The following is a 15915-nucleotide window of genomic DNA, read 5'->3' as shown; positions in this document are numbered from 1 at the left end:
AAAGGACAAACGCGCCGAACGTCAGACTCAGAGCAGTCCAATTAATGTTGTCGGAGACCCAAGCTCTATAAATAGAAGCCGGTGAGCAGAAATTCAAAATCATCTAGGGTTTTCACCTAAGGTTGAATCCAAGGTTTTTGCCTGAGGTTCACCTAGGGTGGATCCTTGCGACCCAGACAAATGCGTGAGAAGATGGCTGAGAGTTCTTCATCTCCTTCCTCCATTCTGAGTGACGACTGGAGCCTTCGACCAGAGCTAGATCTCGAGAGAGTCAGCTCCTCTGCCCATCCACGGCACCATCGACAGCCTTGACGCACATGGAGCAAGTCTTTGCTCCCAGCTGGTCATTTCCTTTTTCCTTTCTTTCTTATATTGTATTGTATGACATTTTGGAATTAAGAAATTAATATAATCTTTTTTTCAATGCATTTCTTTGTTCCTTCGACTCCATCTCCATCTTCTTTGCTTAGCATCTTTACTTTCATTGCAACGCTTAGTGGGAGTTCTTGGGTATTGCATACTTAGTCATGCAGATTAGGAATATGAAGCATGTAGCAACCCACCGAAAGATGTGTGTTGCATGAGTGTGTGAGTAATCTTATTTGCTTAGTGTGAAGCTGCTGTAACACCTGTCTATAGGCTAACGCATTACTTGTCTATGAGTAAACTCAGCAATAATCAGCTGCCCGAGAGGGTAAGTGGTTGGTCGCATTAAGCAAGGTATGTATTGTTCACTAGGGATAGTAACAATCTTAGGTCAGCAAAGTTCATGTGATTGTCTTGTAGTATATATGCTTCATTCATCCATTAGGGATACTCGGAAGGGTAGTCTAAGGAAAGAATGTAGGCTTGGGAAGGTCAGGTCAGAATCTAGGCTCGGGAGAGTCAGATTAGAACACATAATACCAGAGATAAGAGCTTAGGAATAAGCACTGTTTTCTATTAACCCATCGCATGCATCCTAGAGATAGGATACGATTGAGTGCGGTCACTGCAGCATTGTGTGCATTTTGCATCATCGCATAGGAAAAGAGTAGAGACTTAGGAATAAGCTCTATGGACACTTTTGCATTCAACACATGCATCCTAGGTTTAGGAGCACCGCATTTCCATTGGAAAATGATTTGTTGTGCATGAGTGTAGCATGATCGCATTGGCTTACGTTGACTAAGGTTGCCCTTGCAGTCACTTTTAAGGATTGCAATGAAATCATCTTCGCATTTTATCTATTTTCCCACACATTTATTTCAGGTCAAGGTTTGTCGCATCTCTACCTTTCATGCCTATTCTCATTGCGTTGTTTGTTAGATAGGAGTAGGAGTAGGATTAACTTAGCAACATCCCCTCCATTCTTTTATTTAAACTGCCTCATGTACATCATCGCAATCATATAGCTACAAGTCCCTGTGTTCGACCTCAGATAACCTGAGAAACTTGCGTTTGCGTTATACTTGGCATGAGCATAAGAAAACTTGTGGCAGGACGCATGGTCATCGCATACATTCATTAACGCATTATCAGTCCAACGCATTACCATCGATGCATTACTATCAACGCATATCTTAGGAACATGCATCGCATACCACATCCATGGGATTTTAGTTGTTCAATAAGTTGACTTCTAATTTCCTGCCATCAACTCTCCTTCAGCAAGACTCATTCTCTCAAACAGAGACTTCTCTCGTTCTTGCCGAAACGTCTAAGCAATCATTCACCAACACCACCGATCGTCTACTCAGAACGACCTCCACAGAAACAGAAGAACGATGGGGATGACACCACCACTTGGAACCCTCGGTATTCTCAGTGTGAGAATCCAAAGAGTGGGCTCTGTTGGAATTTAGTAGAGGGAAGGAGGATATGAAGATCCTATATAACGACCAAGCAAGTGGGAGAAGGGCAGGGTCTATCGTATAGAATGTGCTTGATCGTTTAGAAGAAAGTACACGATCGTGTAGTAAATAGGTTGTGATCGTCTATACGATTGTTTAGTAAATGCTTGGCACTAGACGATCCTTTAGTAAAATGTAGGCGATCGTTTAGGAAAGCGGCGCACGTGTATACGATCGTGAAGCAACTTTAAGCTATCGTATAGTCTCTCAGTTAGCTAAGCGATGGATAGTATACACTATGCGTGAGCGAATTACTTGAACTTTTGCAAAATGAAAACGATTTTCGTTTTATTCTTTAGTTATGAGACTTGATTGAAACCTCTCACTAACACACAGTTACGAAGAAAACGGCGGACACAATTATCCTATAATTGTCAAATTAAAATAATAAATATAATCATACTATATTCATTAACCTATAGTTTAATATCACATATAAACCATAGTATTTTCTCCTCCACTAGATATAAATCATATTTATATCCATTTTTCTCCAATTAATGTATCTCATACATAAAGTCGATCATATCATATATAATTAACCAGTTCAATCATATCATATATAATCGAACTCCCTCTTGTCAATTTGAACATTTAAAATTGAACCAAAAGCTGATTCTCAACTTGAATACATTGAGTTACCAAGGGGACCTTATGGACTTGTGGCTCAAAGCTTCAACGGTATGTGAATAGCTGACTAAACTCTTTAGCCACGAGGTCTACCATCCGTTAACTACCCTCATCGTTTCTAGACCCATTCATCTCTACGACATTGAAGTGGACCATCATGTTAAGCACGTGTTCATGAACAGAGATGCCGTCCTCTATTTTGGAGTTGAAGATGTATTTCAGAGCCTCATGCTTGAACTGTCCAGATGGTTGTCCTAACATCCCCCGCAGGGACTCCATGATCTCACGCGCTGAGACCATGGGCTCATGCTTCTTAGCCAACACGTCACTAAGACTAGCCAAAATATAAGTGTGGGGTTTCTCGTTCGCCCGTGTCCATCGCTCGTATGCCTCCCGAACATTTCGAGCGAATTTTAGAGCTGGAATAGGAGGACGCTCCTCTATAAAGACGAACATAAGATCCTCGATGATTAGTATTATTGTGAGCATATGTTTCCAACTAGCGTATTTTTCGCCAATTAATTTTTCAGCGCTTAGCAAAGAAATTGTGGCTGTAGCCAATTTAAAAGCATTGCTGAAAAACGAACAAACTTTTATAAGTCTTTTGCTAAACCACATTTTAACACCAATTTTAGTTTTAGCAAAATAGTTCCTATGTACCCTAAATGAAAAGACATCTATTTTGCAATGATGTCCAGACAGTACAAAAGTCACCGGTGGGGTGATCAAGTGCCCCTTCACTAGGATAAGACATTCTCAACCATTAGACAGAACCAACTCTTGGAACTGAACCTAACATTCACCATTTATTCGATCCAGAACTGTTAACCCTTAACAATTCCGCATAAGTGTAATCCCTCGTTTTCGGCCCCAGAGTCCCGCCCTAATGCGCCCACCGTAGGGAAGAAGAAGATTAGGACAAAAGACTAAGTAACCTTATCCTATATAGGAGATCAAATAAAGAAACATCGTGGAGACGTTGTAGTGACCCAGATATCTTCTGAGTAAAACATTGTTGATCCTTTTACAAAGGCCCTCACGGCTAAAGTGTTTGAAGGTCACCTACAGAGTCTAGGTCTACGAAGTTTGTAAACTAGGACAAGTGGGAGAATTTTTTGGTATATGCCCTAGTTTATTGTATTCATATGTTTATTGTACTCATATGTTTCTCACTTAAATTCAACATTGTGATACTCCACTAGGAGTTTTAGTCCAAGTGGGAGTTTGTTGGATTTTATGTCCTAAAACTCGTAGTTTGTAAATTAATAAATATATTCTATTTTGTTTTTCGATAAAGTTGTTATTGAAATTGTAATCTTGAATCCAATAAACTAAGGTTCCGAGGCTATTTAATGTAATTTGAACTTTATGTAGTGACATAAATGTGGATCAAGTTCAAATATATAGCCAAAATGGTCTATAGTATATGAATAAGGTTGGGCGCCTTATTCTGGGGAAACTATGGATGCGGCCCACTTTGTAGATAGTACAAACGATGTGATCCTGAATCGTTCATATAGATATATGTGAGTAAGGGTATCCTATGTAAATAGTTTACATAAGACTGGACCATGAAATAGTCACTTTTTACGTTCTAAATACCGTTTTATGTATAAAACTGACTATTTCGTTAATTGATGACCTAGATAACTTAATCTTAATCCTGAGCTAACTATGAACTCCTGTTCACTCAGAATTGTCGTTAGATCTGCATAGGTGAGGGCAGCTCAATATCGCTGGCCTAATAAGCCTCCCATTTCAGGGGTAAGATCGGGTGGATAGTTGGGAACATAGGGTGCAAAACAGAATTCACTCCTACCCATTATAGGGACAGTAGATAGGTTGTTCCCTTTAGTACTGAATCCAGGTCTTGAACAAGGAGCCCCACCCTCTCCTTGGCCCGAGAGGGATTCAGTTTATAGGTTGGACCTTAAACCAATTATTCATTAGAGGATCAGTGGAACTTAAGGAACAAGATGTAATCTTAGAGGTAAAACAGTTTTTATGACCCAGCCAAGATTACGAACAACATGTGAAGGATTAACTTACTCATCATGGTTATATCAAATGGACACAAATATAACTATATGAGGGGAGTGCAACTACGAGACTTTAGTGGAATGATCCGTTAGTTAACGAATGTTGATTAGCTTCGTCTAAAGAGTTTAGCTAGCTAATCTTGGATCGTTGGAGCCTATGATCTATAGGTCCATTAGGTTCCCCTACAAGCTCATATGGAATAAACTTAGAACAGTATGATAGAATAATTTGAATTGTTCGAATTAGGTAGAGAGAGAGAAACCGACAAGTATATGTGATATAGTGGTCGGGTTTTTTTTTAGCTTAGAGATATAGCTTTAATGTTTAAATGTGATTTAAATATCAAGAATATGAATACGTTTATATTCGGAAGCACAAAAATGATGGAAATGGTCAAAGTTGTAAAAAGTCAAAGAGTTGACTTTTTACTTTGAAAAGTCAAAACTTTGACCGACCTTATATTCAAATGTGATTTGAATTTCGAGAAAATGAATGCGGATTCATGCTCAGGAGGTCAAAATTAGGCAACACGAAAAAAATCATAAAAAGTCAAAATGTTGATTTTTTGGTCAAAGTTTGACTTTGACCAAATGACTATTTTGCCCTTTGACTATAGTTAGTGGGAAAATCCAAACTTTTGTTGGATAATTCCATTAACAAAATAGTGGGCTAGGTGTTGGCTTATAGTGGAGACATTAAGCCCACTAAGTGAGTGGATTCTAGGTGTTGGTTTGTGAAGTTTTTTCATGCAATTGTTGCATGCCTTTTTTCTATAAATTGGGCTTTTCAATTTAGTTAAAAGACCTTTGCCATTTTGAAAATTAGTTTTCTGATATTTGGGCTGGAAAATTACAACTTTGTGAAGAAAAAAGGAAACACAAAAACCTACTCAAAATTCCATTCCTTATTTTCATCTCTTTTCTCTCTCTCGGTTCTCTTCATCCACCAGGTCTCACAACTCGGTTTTGAGTTTAGAGGATAGTAGGTCAACTCTAGTGGTGGTCCAAAAGAGTTCGGGTCGTGATTCAACGAGGAGAAGCGGCTTTCAGGAGCTTCAAAGGTAGCATATCTACACTTTTAATTCACTGTTTTTCCTTCAATTGCATGCTATTATCCTTTAATTTAGAAGCAATTAGAGTGTAATTTAGTCTCAATTCCACTGCGTATGTCTCGTATTCCATCACAGTCATGGTCTGTCCCATAGACCCATACTCTGCAAGTGACCCTCAAACACTGTAGCTGTGAGGGTCTTCGTAAACGGATCAGCACCATTGTGCTACGAAGCTATCTTTGTGACAATAACGTCCCCTCGATGCACAATCTCTCGGATGAGATGGTATTTCCACTCAATGTGCTTGTCGCGCTTATGACTCCGAGGCTCACAGGAATTCGCCACAGCACCACTATTATCACAATAAAGGATGATGGGTCTAGACATGTCTGGAACAACTTTCAGATCGGTCAGGAATTTCCTGAGCCAAAGGCCTTCTTAACAGCTTCACAAGCTGCTACATACTTGGCCTCCATGGTGGAGTCAGCGATGCACCCCTGCTTGGTGCTTCACCAAACTATAGCCTCTCAGTTAAGAGTGAACACTAATCCTGAAGTGGATTTCTGAGAATCCTTATCAGTCTGAAAATCAGGAGTCCCCCCTGAACACACGACGTTTTCTGAGAATCTTGAAGCGATGCACCCCTGATTGTTTAGTGAGAGAAGCAGCCCCTGTTCGAGAGCGACATTTCGGTGAAGAAAGGTTCTTCAATTGATACGTATCTCTTCTCTTGTATTTAGTTCTAAAAGTATGCCTATAATTTGTTGTATAATGCATATTTGTTCTATTAGAATGTAAATGTGATAATTCTGTCACAATGTATTTGGAACGATCTACTTCTACTAAGAGGTACTCTTGTATAAGAGTTCCTTCAATTGGTATCATAGCCAAGTTCTGATATTCAAATTCATTGATGCAAAGAATTGTATTTACTTTCTCAGTGGGTAAAAGCATGTCTACTCTCTGTTTAAGCGTTAAATAGTTTGTAGATGTTGGATTAATGAAGTTTTTGGGATGAAGCCTCTGGATTGTTTAAATTCTTTTACATTTCGAAGTTAATTGTAAGGGCCCCTGCGTTTTAGGCATATTAACTACTATCGAGTCTGTATTTTCAAAGTTGTTTGAGTCGTTCATGAAGAAGCTTCGTAGCAAGGGTTGTTGTTCTTCGAGGATGAAGACGACCAAGCGTTGGTTGGGTTGTGTAAACGATGGAGTAGATGATCGTAGAGTATCGGATACTCGGGAGCCGGTTGACGCACACGGACTAGACGATCGTGTAGCTCAGCAAGCTTCATCGCTTAGTTTCTGACTATACGATCACGGAGTAAATCATTTACGTAAGTGATTGTTAAGTGATCGTCTAGACAATCGGGCTTCGCAACTTTGTTGTCGTCTAAACGATCGTTTAGCGCCTAATGTCTTTGTCTTGTGCGCTAAACAATCGTATACCTGGTTGCGTTTACTAAACGGCGATTCAAGACCTAGTTCGTCTGTGAACCGGTTTGCTCGATGGAAAAATGTAATAGATAGAGTTTTTACTTTCGATTTTAGAGGCGGTTCATCCCAGTCCATTAATTCTTTGTGAATGTACATAGGATGTATGTTTTAATTATATGTCATATGGTATGCCATATAGAAATATCTCACCTTAGGTTATGCATTGGTCATGCATCATCTCTTTATTATAAGTGTTATGATTTTGAGAAGCATGATTTAAATTACGTAAGAGCATGCTCATGCATCATATAATATAAGATTTATATTTATACATGCATAAAAAGCATTGACATGCATCGTCTTTATATTATAATTGTTATAGTATAAGGGTGAATGGAAAGCATGTTTGCTTGGTTATTACGCATATATAAAAGTTATGTATAGTAATGAACGAACATTGCATGAAGCGTGACACATAGGTTAAATTTATAAGAGTTATAAATACCTAATTGTGTGGCAATGTATGGTTTTAGTTGTTTCTTTTATGATGGTTATAAGGAAATTAGAACTAAAATCTATAAGAAAGACATGCATGCTAACTTAGGTTCAAATCATGGTTTTAAAAGTGTTTTAAAACTTGGTGGAGATAGACCTAAAATCACGGTTCTAATATGATTAGCAACCTTAGTCTTTAATCTTTTAATCAGTTTAATACGATTAAATTGTCTAATAAAAGGTTAAGGTGTAGCAAATCTGTCTATAAGGGACCTTTTGTGTAAGGCGTGTTTTGTCTAGGCTAGGGTATTTAAGGTGACGAAAACGGAACACCCCTACCTAGAAACCTACCTGGAAAGGTGAATTAGATAGATTTAATGCATGCATGCAAGCTTAAGGACAGTCCATTGAAGAGTTTAATGTGACTACTTGAACTTGTTTAATTTCAAAGACGGATTGTCTAAGTTAGATTAAAATCATTAGTCGGATTGTCTAAGTTAATGAACCCCTAGGTAGAACATTCAGTGGGAGGTACTTGGGACATCTGATGCTTCATTTAAACCTCTCAAATTTCTCTCTTTATTGTCCACACCGTGAGATCTATCCTCGGCCTCGTGGCATCTTAGAAGTGTCCCCCTAATGGATAGTGTTTGGGTAGGTCAATATCAAGGTGGATGGAGAGAATGTTCATAGTAAGTGGGAGTGGGAAGTGCGATAGCATATCCCACGGTCTCTCTCGCTAGGTTGAATAAAGTTTTTGTGCATCGCCTCAAGGCACCTTGGGAGTGTCCCCCTATAGGATGATAGTTTTGCACGTTTATTTATTTGATCTCCTGTATAGGATAAGGTTACTTAGTCTCTTGTCCTCATCTGCTTTTTCCTTACGGTGGACGCATCAGGGTGGCACTCTAGGGCCAAAAACGAGGGGTCACACTTATGCAAAATTGTTAACGGTTAACAACTTTAGACCAAACAAATGGTGGTTGTTAGGTTCAGTTCCAAGAGTTGGTTCTGCCTAATGGTTGAGAATGTTTCATCCTAATGAAAGGGCATCTGATCACCCCACCGGTGACGTTTTTCCTGCCTCGCTGGGGCATCATTGCGAAATAGAAGTCTTTTCACTTAGGGTACTTAGTAACTATTTTGCTAAAATTATCTGGTGTTAAAATATGGTTTAACAAAAGACTTATAAAAGTTTGTTCGTTTTTCAGCAACGTTTTTAAATGGCTACAACCATAATCGCTTTGCTTAGCGCCGATAAGTTAACTGGCGACAATTACGCTAGTTGCAAACATATGATCACGATTATACTAACCATCGAGGATCTTATGTTCGCCCTTATGAAGGAGCGTCCTCCTATTCCAGCACCTAACGCCGCTCGTGATGTTCGGGAGGCGTACAAGCGTTGGACTGGGCAAATGAGGAGCGTCAATGTGTTTCTCCAAAAGAAAATGCCCAACTTTGGCACCTTTGATTAGAGCACATCAATCTCAATAGGATAAAGAGGTTAGTGAATAATGGACTTCTAAGTGAGTTAGAGGAAAATTCTTTACCGATGTGCGAATCTTGCCTTGAGGGTAATATGACTAAAATACCTTTTATTGGAAAAGGTTATCGAGCCAAAGAGCCTCTAGAGTTAATGCATTCTGACCTCTGTGGCCCTATGAATGTGCGAGCCTAGGGAGGCTATGAGTATTTTATCAGTTTTACTAATGATTACTCTAGGTATGAGTATGTTTATTTGATGCAACAGAAGTCTGAATCCTTTGAAAAGTTCAGAAAGTTCAAGGTTGAAGTTGAAAATGCATTGGATAGACTTATTAAGACACTTCGATTGGATCGAGGTGGAGAGTTTTTGGATTCGAGGTTCCAGGACTATTTGATAGAATATGGAATCATTTCCCAACTCTCAGAATCGGGTACACCTCAGCAGAATAGTGTAGCGGAAAGAAGAAACAGAATCTTGTTGGACATGGTTCATTCGATGATGAGTTACGCTTCCTTACCGTACTCGTTTTGGGATTGGAGACTGCAGTATATATACTCAACTGTGTTCCTTCTAAGAGTGTTGCGAGAACACCTCTAGAGTTTTGGAATAGACATAAAGCTAGTTTACATCACTTTCGCATATAGGGTTGCCCAGCACATGTGCTTGAGACTAATCCAAAGAAATTGGGACCACGGTCGAGGTTGTGCCTCTTTGTAGGCTACCCTAAGGTACACGAGGGGGTTACTTTTATGATCCGTCAAAAAACAGAGTATTTGTTTCCACGAACGCTACCTTCCTGGAAGAGAATCATATTAGGGAGCACAGTCCACATAATAAGGTCATGTTACGTGAGCTTTCCAACGAAACTACTGAAACTTCAACAAGAGTTGTTGAAGGGCCTACTTCATCAACAAGAGTTGATGATGGTAGTTCATCTTGTAGGTCGGTTCCACCTTAAGAGTTGAGGGAACCTCGACGTAATAGGAGGGTTGCAAACCCACCCGTTTGTTATCTGTGTTTCCCGAAAATCCTGGCTATGGTAGCCGATGGTGCATTGAGGATTCGTTGTCTTATCAGAAGGCAATGAAGGATGTTGACCGGGATGAATGAGTCAAAGCCATGGATCTCGAGATGGAGTCAATGTACTTCAACTCAATATAGGATCTTATAGATTAGCCCGATGGGGTAAGTCCTATAGGTTGCAAGTGGATCTACAAGAGGAAACGGGGTGTTGTGGGAAGGTGTAAACCTTCAAGGCTCGATTTGTGGCAAAGCATTATACCCAGGTGGAGGTAGTCGACTATGAGAAGACTTTCTCACCATTACAATGTTGAAGTCGATCTGTATCCTCTTGTCTATTACCGCTTATTATGATTATGAGGTTTGGTAAATGGACGTCAAGACGGCCTTTTTGAATGACAATCTTGAGAAGACCATTTATATGGTGTAGCCTGAGGGATTCATTGCCCAAGGTCAAGAGCAAAAAGTTTGCAAACTGAATCAGTCCATTTATGGGCTGAAACAGGCATCTCGATCTTGGAATATTCAGTTTGATACTATGATCAAATTGTATGACTTTGATCAAAATGTTGACGAGCCTTGTGTCTACAAGAAGTTCATCAACGGTTTGGTAGTTTTCCTAGTGTTGTATGTAGACAATATCCTACTCATTGGGAATGATGTAGAACTACTGACTGTAGTTAAGAACTGGCTAGCTACCCAATTCCAAATGAAAGATTTGGGAGAGGCTCAGTTTGTTCTGGGTATACAGATCTTTCGGGATCGTAAGAACAAAGTGCTAGCACTGTCTCAGGCATCATACATTGACAAGATGTTGCTCAAGTACTCGATGCACTCCAAAAGGGGCCTACTAGCGTTTAGGCATGGAGTTACTTTGTCTAAGAAAATGTTTCCTAAGACGCTTCAAGAGGTTGAGGAGATGAGACGGGGCCCATATGCGTCTGTCATTGGCAGTTTGATGTACACAATGCTCTGTACTAGGCCAGACATCTGCTATGTTATGGGAATAGTCAGTAGGTATCAGTCTACCCAGGTCAGGGTCACTAGATCGCAGTTAAGAATGTTCTCAAGTATCTCCGGAGAACGAGGGACTACATGCTCGTGTATGGAACAAGGGATTTGATCCTTACTGGATACACGGATTCTGACTTTCAGACTGATAAGGACTCTTGGAAGTCCATTTCAGGGTCAGTTTTTACTCTTAACGGAGGAAGAGTAGTGTGGCGAAGCACTAAGCAGGGGTGCATCGCCGACTCCACGATGGAGGTCGAGTACTTGCGAAGCTGTTAAGAAGGTCGTTTGGCTCAGGAAGTTCTTGACAGACCTGGAAGTTGTTCCAGACATGTTTAGGTCCATCACCCTCTATTATGACAATAGTGGTGTTGTGGCAAACTCCAAGGAGCCTAGAAGTCAGAAGTGTGGTAAACACATAGAGCGGAAGTATCACCTCATCTGAGAGATTGTGCATCGAAGGGACATGATAGTCACAAAGATCACATTGGAGCACAACGTTGCTGACCCATTTACGAAGGCTCTCACGGCTATAATGTTTGAGGGTCACCTTCAGAACAACGATCTACAGGACCGCCCGCGGCTAGACAGGGCAAGTGGGAGATATTTTTTGTATGAGCTTTAGTGCCCTAGATTGTTTTGTACTAAATGTATGTACACCCCACTCGCCTTAGAACAAGTGGGAGATTGTTGGGGATGATGCCTTAAATTTTCGTGTCTTGTAGTTTGTAAACACAGTTTTGAACAAACGCTTTGTGATGTATAATAATATGATTTTTCTTCACTTATTATCTATGAACATTGGATGTTTTATTTTCTATACCAAACAAACCAATAAACTAAAATCCCTGGTTGTCATTTGTAACTTAAGCATGTATGTAAGAGACATACAAGTGGATTATGTCTTAAGTGATAACCAAAATGGTCTCTAGTATATGGATATATGAGGGAAACCTTATCCTGGTAACACTACGGATGCGGCCCCTTTGTAGAATAGTTACAAATGTTGTGACTTGCTACAGATGGACTGATCCTGATCATTCATGTCGAGACATGCGAGCGAGGGGCATCCTATACAAAGAGTTTGTATAAGACCTGACCCAACAAACTATTAACGTCTCCTTATATAACGCCATTCATGATAGAGACTTCACTTCACTAGGATGACCATAGGTAACATGACCTCAATCCTGAGTGAGTTGGGAACTCCTGCCTTTGTGGGCAGTCCTTTGATTTGCATGGATGTAAGTGGCTAGGTCGCCGACTCGAACCTACCACTTTGAGGATTTGTCTAATTTGGGAGCTGGGAACTCAGCTACACAAAATGAAATTGACTCATTCCCCAAAGCAGGGGTAAAGAGATAGATTAATCCTCTAAGGATTGATCCTGGGGCTTGAACGATGTGGCGCCACACACCTTCTCATGGCCCGAGTGGTGTCAACACATAGTAGGACTATGTTGTATTGTTCATTAGAGGGATCAGTGGTACTTAAGGAGTTAGATGCAACTACAAGGGCAAAATGGTAAATTGGCCCAACTGTATTTACGAGCATCTGTGAAGGGTTATCGTACTATTGATTGGTTATATCCGACGGAAATAGAAATATATCTGTGATAAGAAGAGTTTAGTTGTCGGTCTTTAGTGGAATGTCTAGCAGTTAACGGATGGTGGGTCTTGTGCCTAAAGAGTTTAGTCAGCTATTCACGTACCGTTGGAGCTTCGAGCCATAGGTCCATAAGGTCCCCTTGGCAACTCAATGGATTCAAGTTGAGAATCAGTTTTTAGGTCAGTTTGAATTATTCAAATTGACAAGAGGGAGTTTGATTATATATGATATGATTGAACTGGTTAACTATATTTGATATGATTGATTAATTTAGGGGAAAATTGATATAAATATGATTTATATCTAGTGGAATAGAAAACACTATGGTTTATATGTGATATTAAATCATAGCTTAATAATACAATATGATTATATTTATTATTTTTAATTGGACAATTATAGGATAATTGTGTCGGCGTTTTCTCCATAACCGTGTGATAGTGGGAGATTTCATTCAGTTTTCATAACTGAAGAATAAAATGAAAATCATTTTCATTTTGCAAGAGATCATATAATTCGCTCACAGAGAATATACAGCTCATCGCATAGCAAACTGAGACACTATACGATAGCTTAAAGTTTCTACACGATCGTATACACGTGCGTTTCTTTCAAAACGATCGCATAGGATTTGCTAAACGGTCGTTTAGCTCTTTCCTAAATGATCGCGCGCTCAAGCGATTACTAAACGATTGTGTATACGATCGCAGCCTATTTACTACATGATCGTGTACCTTCTCCTAGATGATCAAGCATTGCCTATTCGATAGACTCGATATTCTCCCACTTGCTTGGTCGTTGTATACAATCTTCCTTTCCTCCTTCCCTCTACCAAATCCAACAGAGCCCACACCTCCTGGATTCTCACACCGAGAATACCGAGGGTTCTAAGTGATGGTGTCATCCCCATTGTTGCTGTGTTCGTATGGAGGTCGTTCGTGGGTAGACGACCTATGATTTGGTGAACGATTGCTTGGACGTTCTAGCAAGAGTGGAAGGATCAGTCCCTGTTCAAGATCGAGATTTCGGTGAAGAAAGGTTCTTTAATTGGTAATATCTCTTCTCTTGTATTTAGTTCTAAAAGCATGTCGGTAGTTTGTTGTATAATGCATATTTGTTTTTTTAGAACGTAAATGTGGTAATTCTGTAACAATGTATTTGAAACAATCCATTTCCGCTCAGAGGTACTCTTGTATAAGAGTTCCTTCACATGTATACTGTGGGGATCAAATCCTGAGAACCATACACAAGCATGTAGTCCCTCGTTCTTCGAAGATATTTGAGGATGCTCTTGACGGCTGTCTAGTGACCCTATCCTGGATTAGATTGATATCTACTGACTATCCCCACTGCGTAGCAGATGATAGGTCTAGTACATAACATAGCATATATCAAACTGTCGACGACAGATGCATAGGGAACCCGTTTCATTTTCTCAACCTCTAGACATGTCTTAGGACACTGTTCCTTAAACTATGTAACTCCATGCCAAAAAGTCAATAGACCCCTCTTGGAGTTTTGCATCGAGTACTTGATCAATATCTTGTCAATGTACAATGCCTGAGACAGTGCTAGTACTTTGTCTTTCGATCCCGAAAGATCTAAATCCCAAGAACAAACTGAGCCAATCCCAAATCTTTTATTTGGAATTGGGTCACTGGCTAGTTCTTAATTGAAGTCAGTAAGCCTACGTCATTCCCAATGAGTAGGATATCGTCTACATACAATACTAGTAAAACTATTGAATTGTTGATGATTTTCTTGTAGACACAAGGCTCATCAACGATTTGGTCAAAGCCATAAGATTTGATCGCAGTATCAAACTTATGTTCTAAGATCGAGATGCCTATTTCAGTCCATAAATGGACCAATTCAGCTTGCAAACCTTTTGCTCTTGACCTTGGGCTATGAATCCCTTGATTTGCACCATATAAATTTGTCTCCTCAAGATTTCCATTTAGAAAAATAGTCTTGACATCCATTTTCCATATCTCATAGTCATAATATGAGGCAATGGATAGGAGGATGTGGATAGACTTCAGCATGGCAACAGGCAAGAAAGTCTCCTCATAGTCGACTCCCTCTACCTGGGTATAACACTTTGCCACCAGTCTACCCTTGAAGGATTGCACCTTCCTATCAGCACCCCGTTTCCTCTTGTACATCCATTTACAACCTATAGGTTTAACCCTATCAGGTCAATTTACAAGATCCCAAACTGAGTTGAAGTACATAGACTCCATTTTGAGATCCATGGCTTTGACCCATTCATCTTTGTCAACATCCTCCATTGCCTTCTTGTAAAACAACGGATCCTCAATCTCGCTATCAGCTACCATAGCCAAGATTTTAGTTAAACCCATATAGTGAATAAGTGGGTTTGCAACCCCTCCCACTACGTCGAGATTCCTTCAACACTTGAGGTGGATTTGACCTACTAGATGAACTGAATCAACAACTCTTGTTGAGGTAGCAGGCTCGTAAAAAACTCTTGTTGATGTTTCAATAGTTTCTTTGGAAAACTCATTCAACATGGTTTTGCTTCTAGTACTGTGCTCCCTTATATGATCATCCTCAAGAAAAGTAGTGTTTGTATGTTTTCCTTAGGATCATAAAAATAACCCTGTCGTGTCACTTTGAGGTAGCCTACAAATAGACACAGCCTCGAACGTGGTTCCAGTTTCTTAGGATTAGCCTCAAGCACATGTGTTGGGCAACCTCAAATACGAAAGTGACGTAAACTAGCTTTACGACTGTTCCCAACTCCAAAGGTGTTCTGGCAACACTCTTGAAGGGAACGCAGTTCAGGATGTAAGCTACAGTCTCTACTGCAAAACCTCAAAACGAGTCCGGTAAGGAAGCATAACTCATCATCGATCGAACCATGTTGAACAGGGTTCGTTTTCTCCTCTCTGATACACCATTCTGCTGAGGTGTACCAGGTGCTGAGGGTTGGGAAACTATTCCACGTTCTATCATATAGTTCTGGAACTCTGAATCCAAAAACTCTCCACCTCGATCAGATCGAAGCGTTTTAATCATTTTACTTAATGCGTTTTCAACTTTAGCCTTGAACTCTTTGAACTTTTCAATGGATTCAGGATTATGTTGCATTAAATAAACATACCCATACCGCGAATAATCATCAGTAAAAGTGATGAAGTATTCATAGCCTCACCAGGCTCGCACATTCATCGAACCACAAAGATCTGAATGCAGTAACTCTAAAGGCAATTTGGCCC

Source organism: Benincasa hispida, chromosome 1 (genome assembly GCF_009727055.1).
Source record: "Benincasa hispida cultivar B227 chromosome 1, ASM972705v1, whole genome shotgun sequence".
In the NCBI taxonomy this organism is placed as follows: Eukaryota; Viridiplantae; Streptophyta; class Magnoliopsida; order Cucurbitales; family Cucurbitaceae; genus Benincasa; species Benincasa hispida.
The sequence above is the reverse complement of the archived record's forward strand: the minus strand, read 5'-3'. Positions refer to the sequence as shown.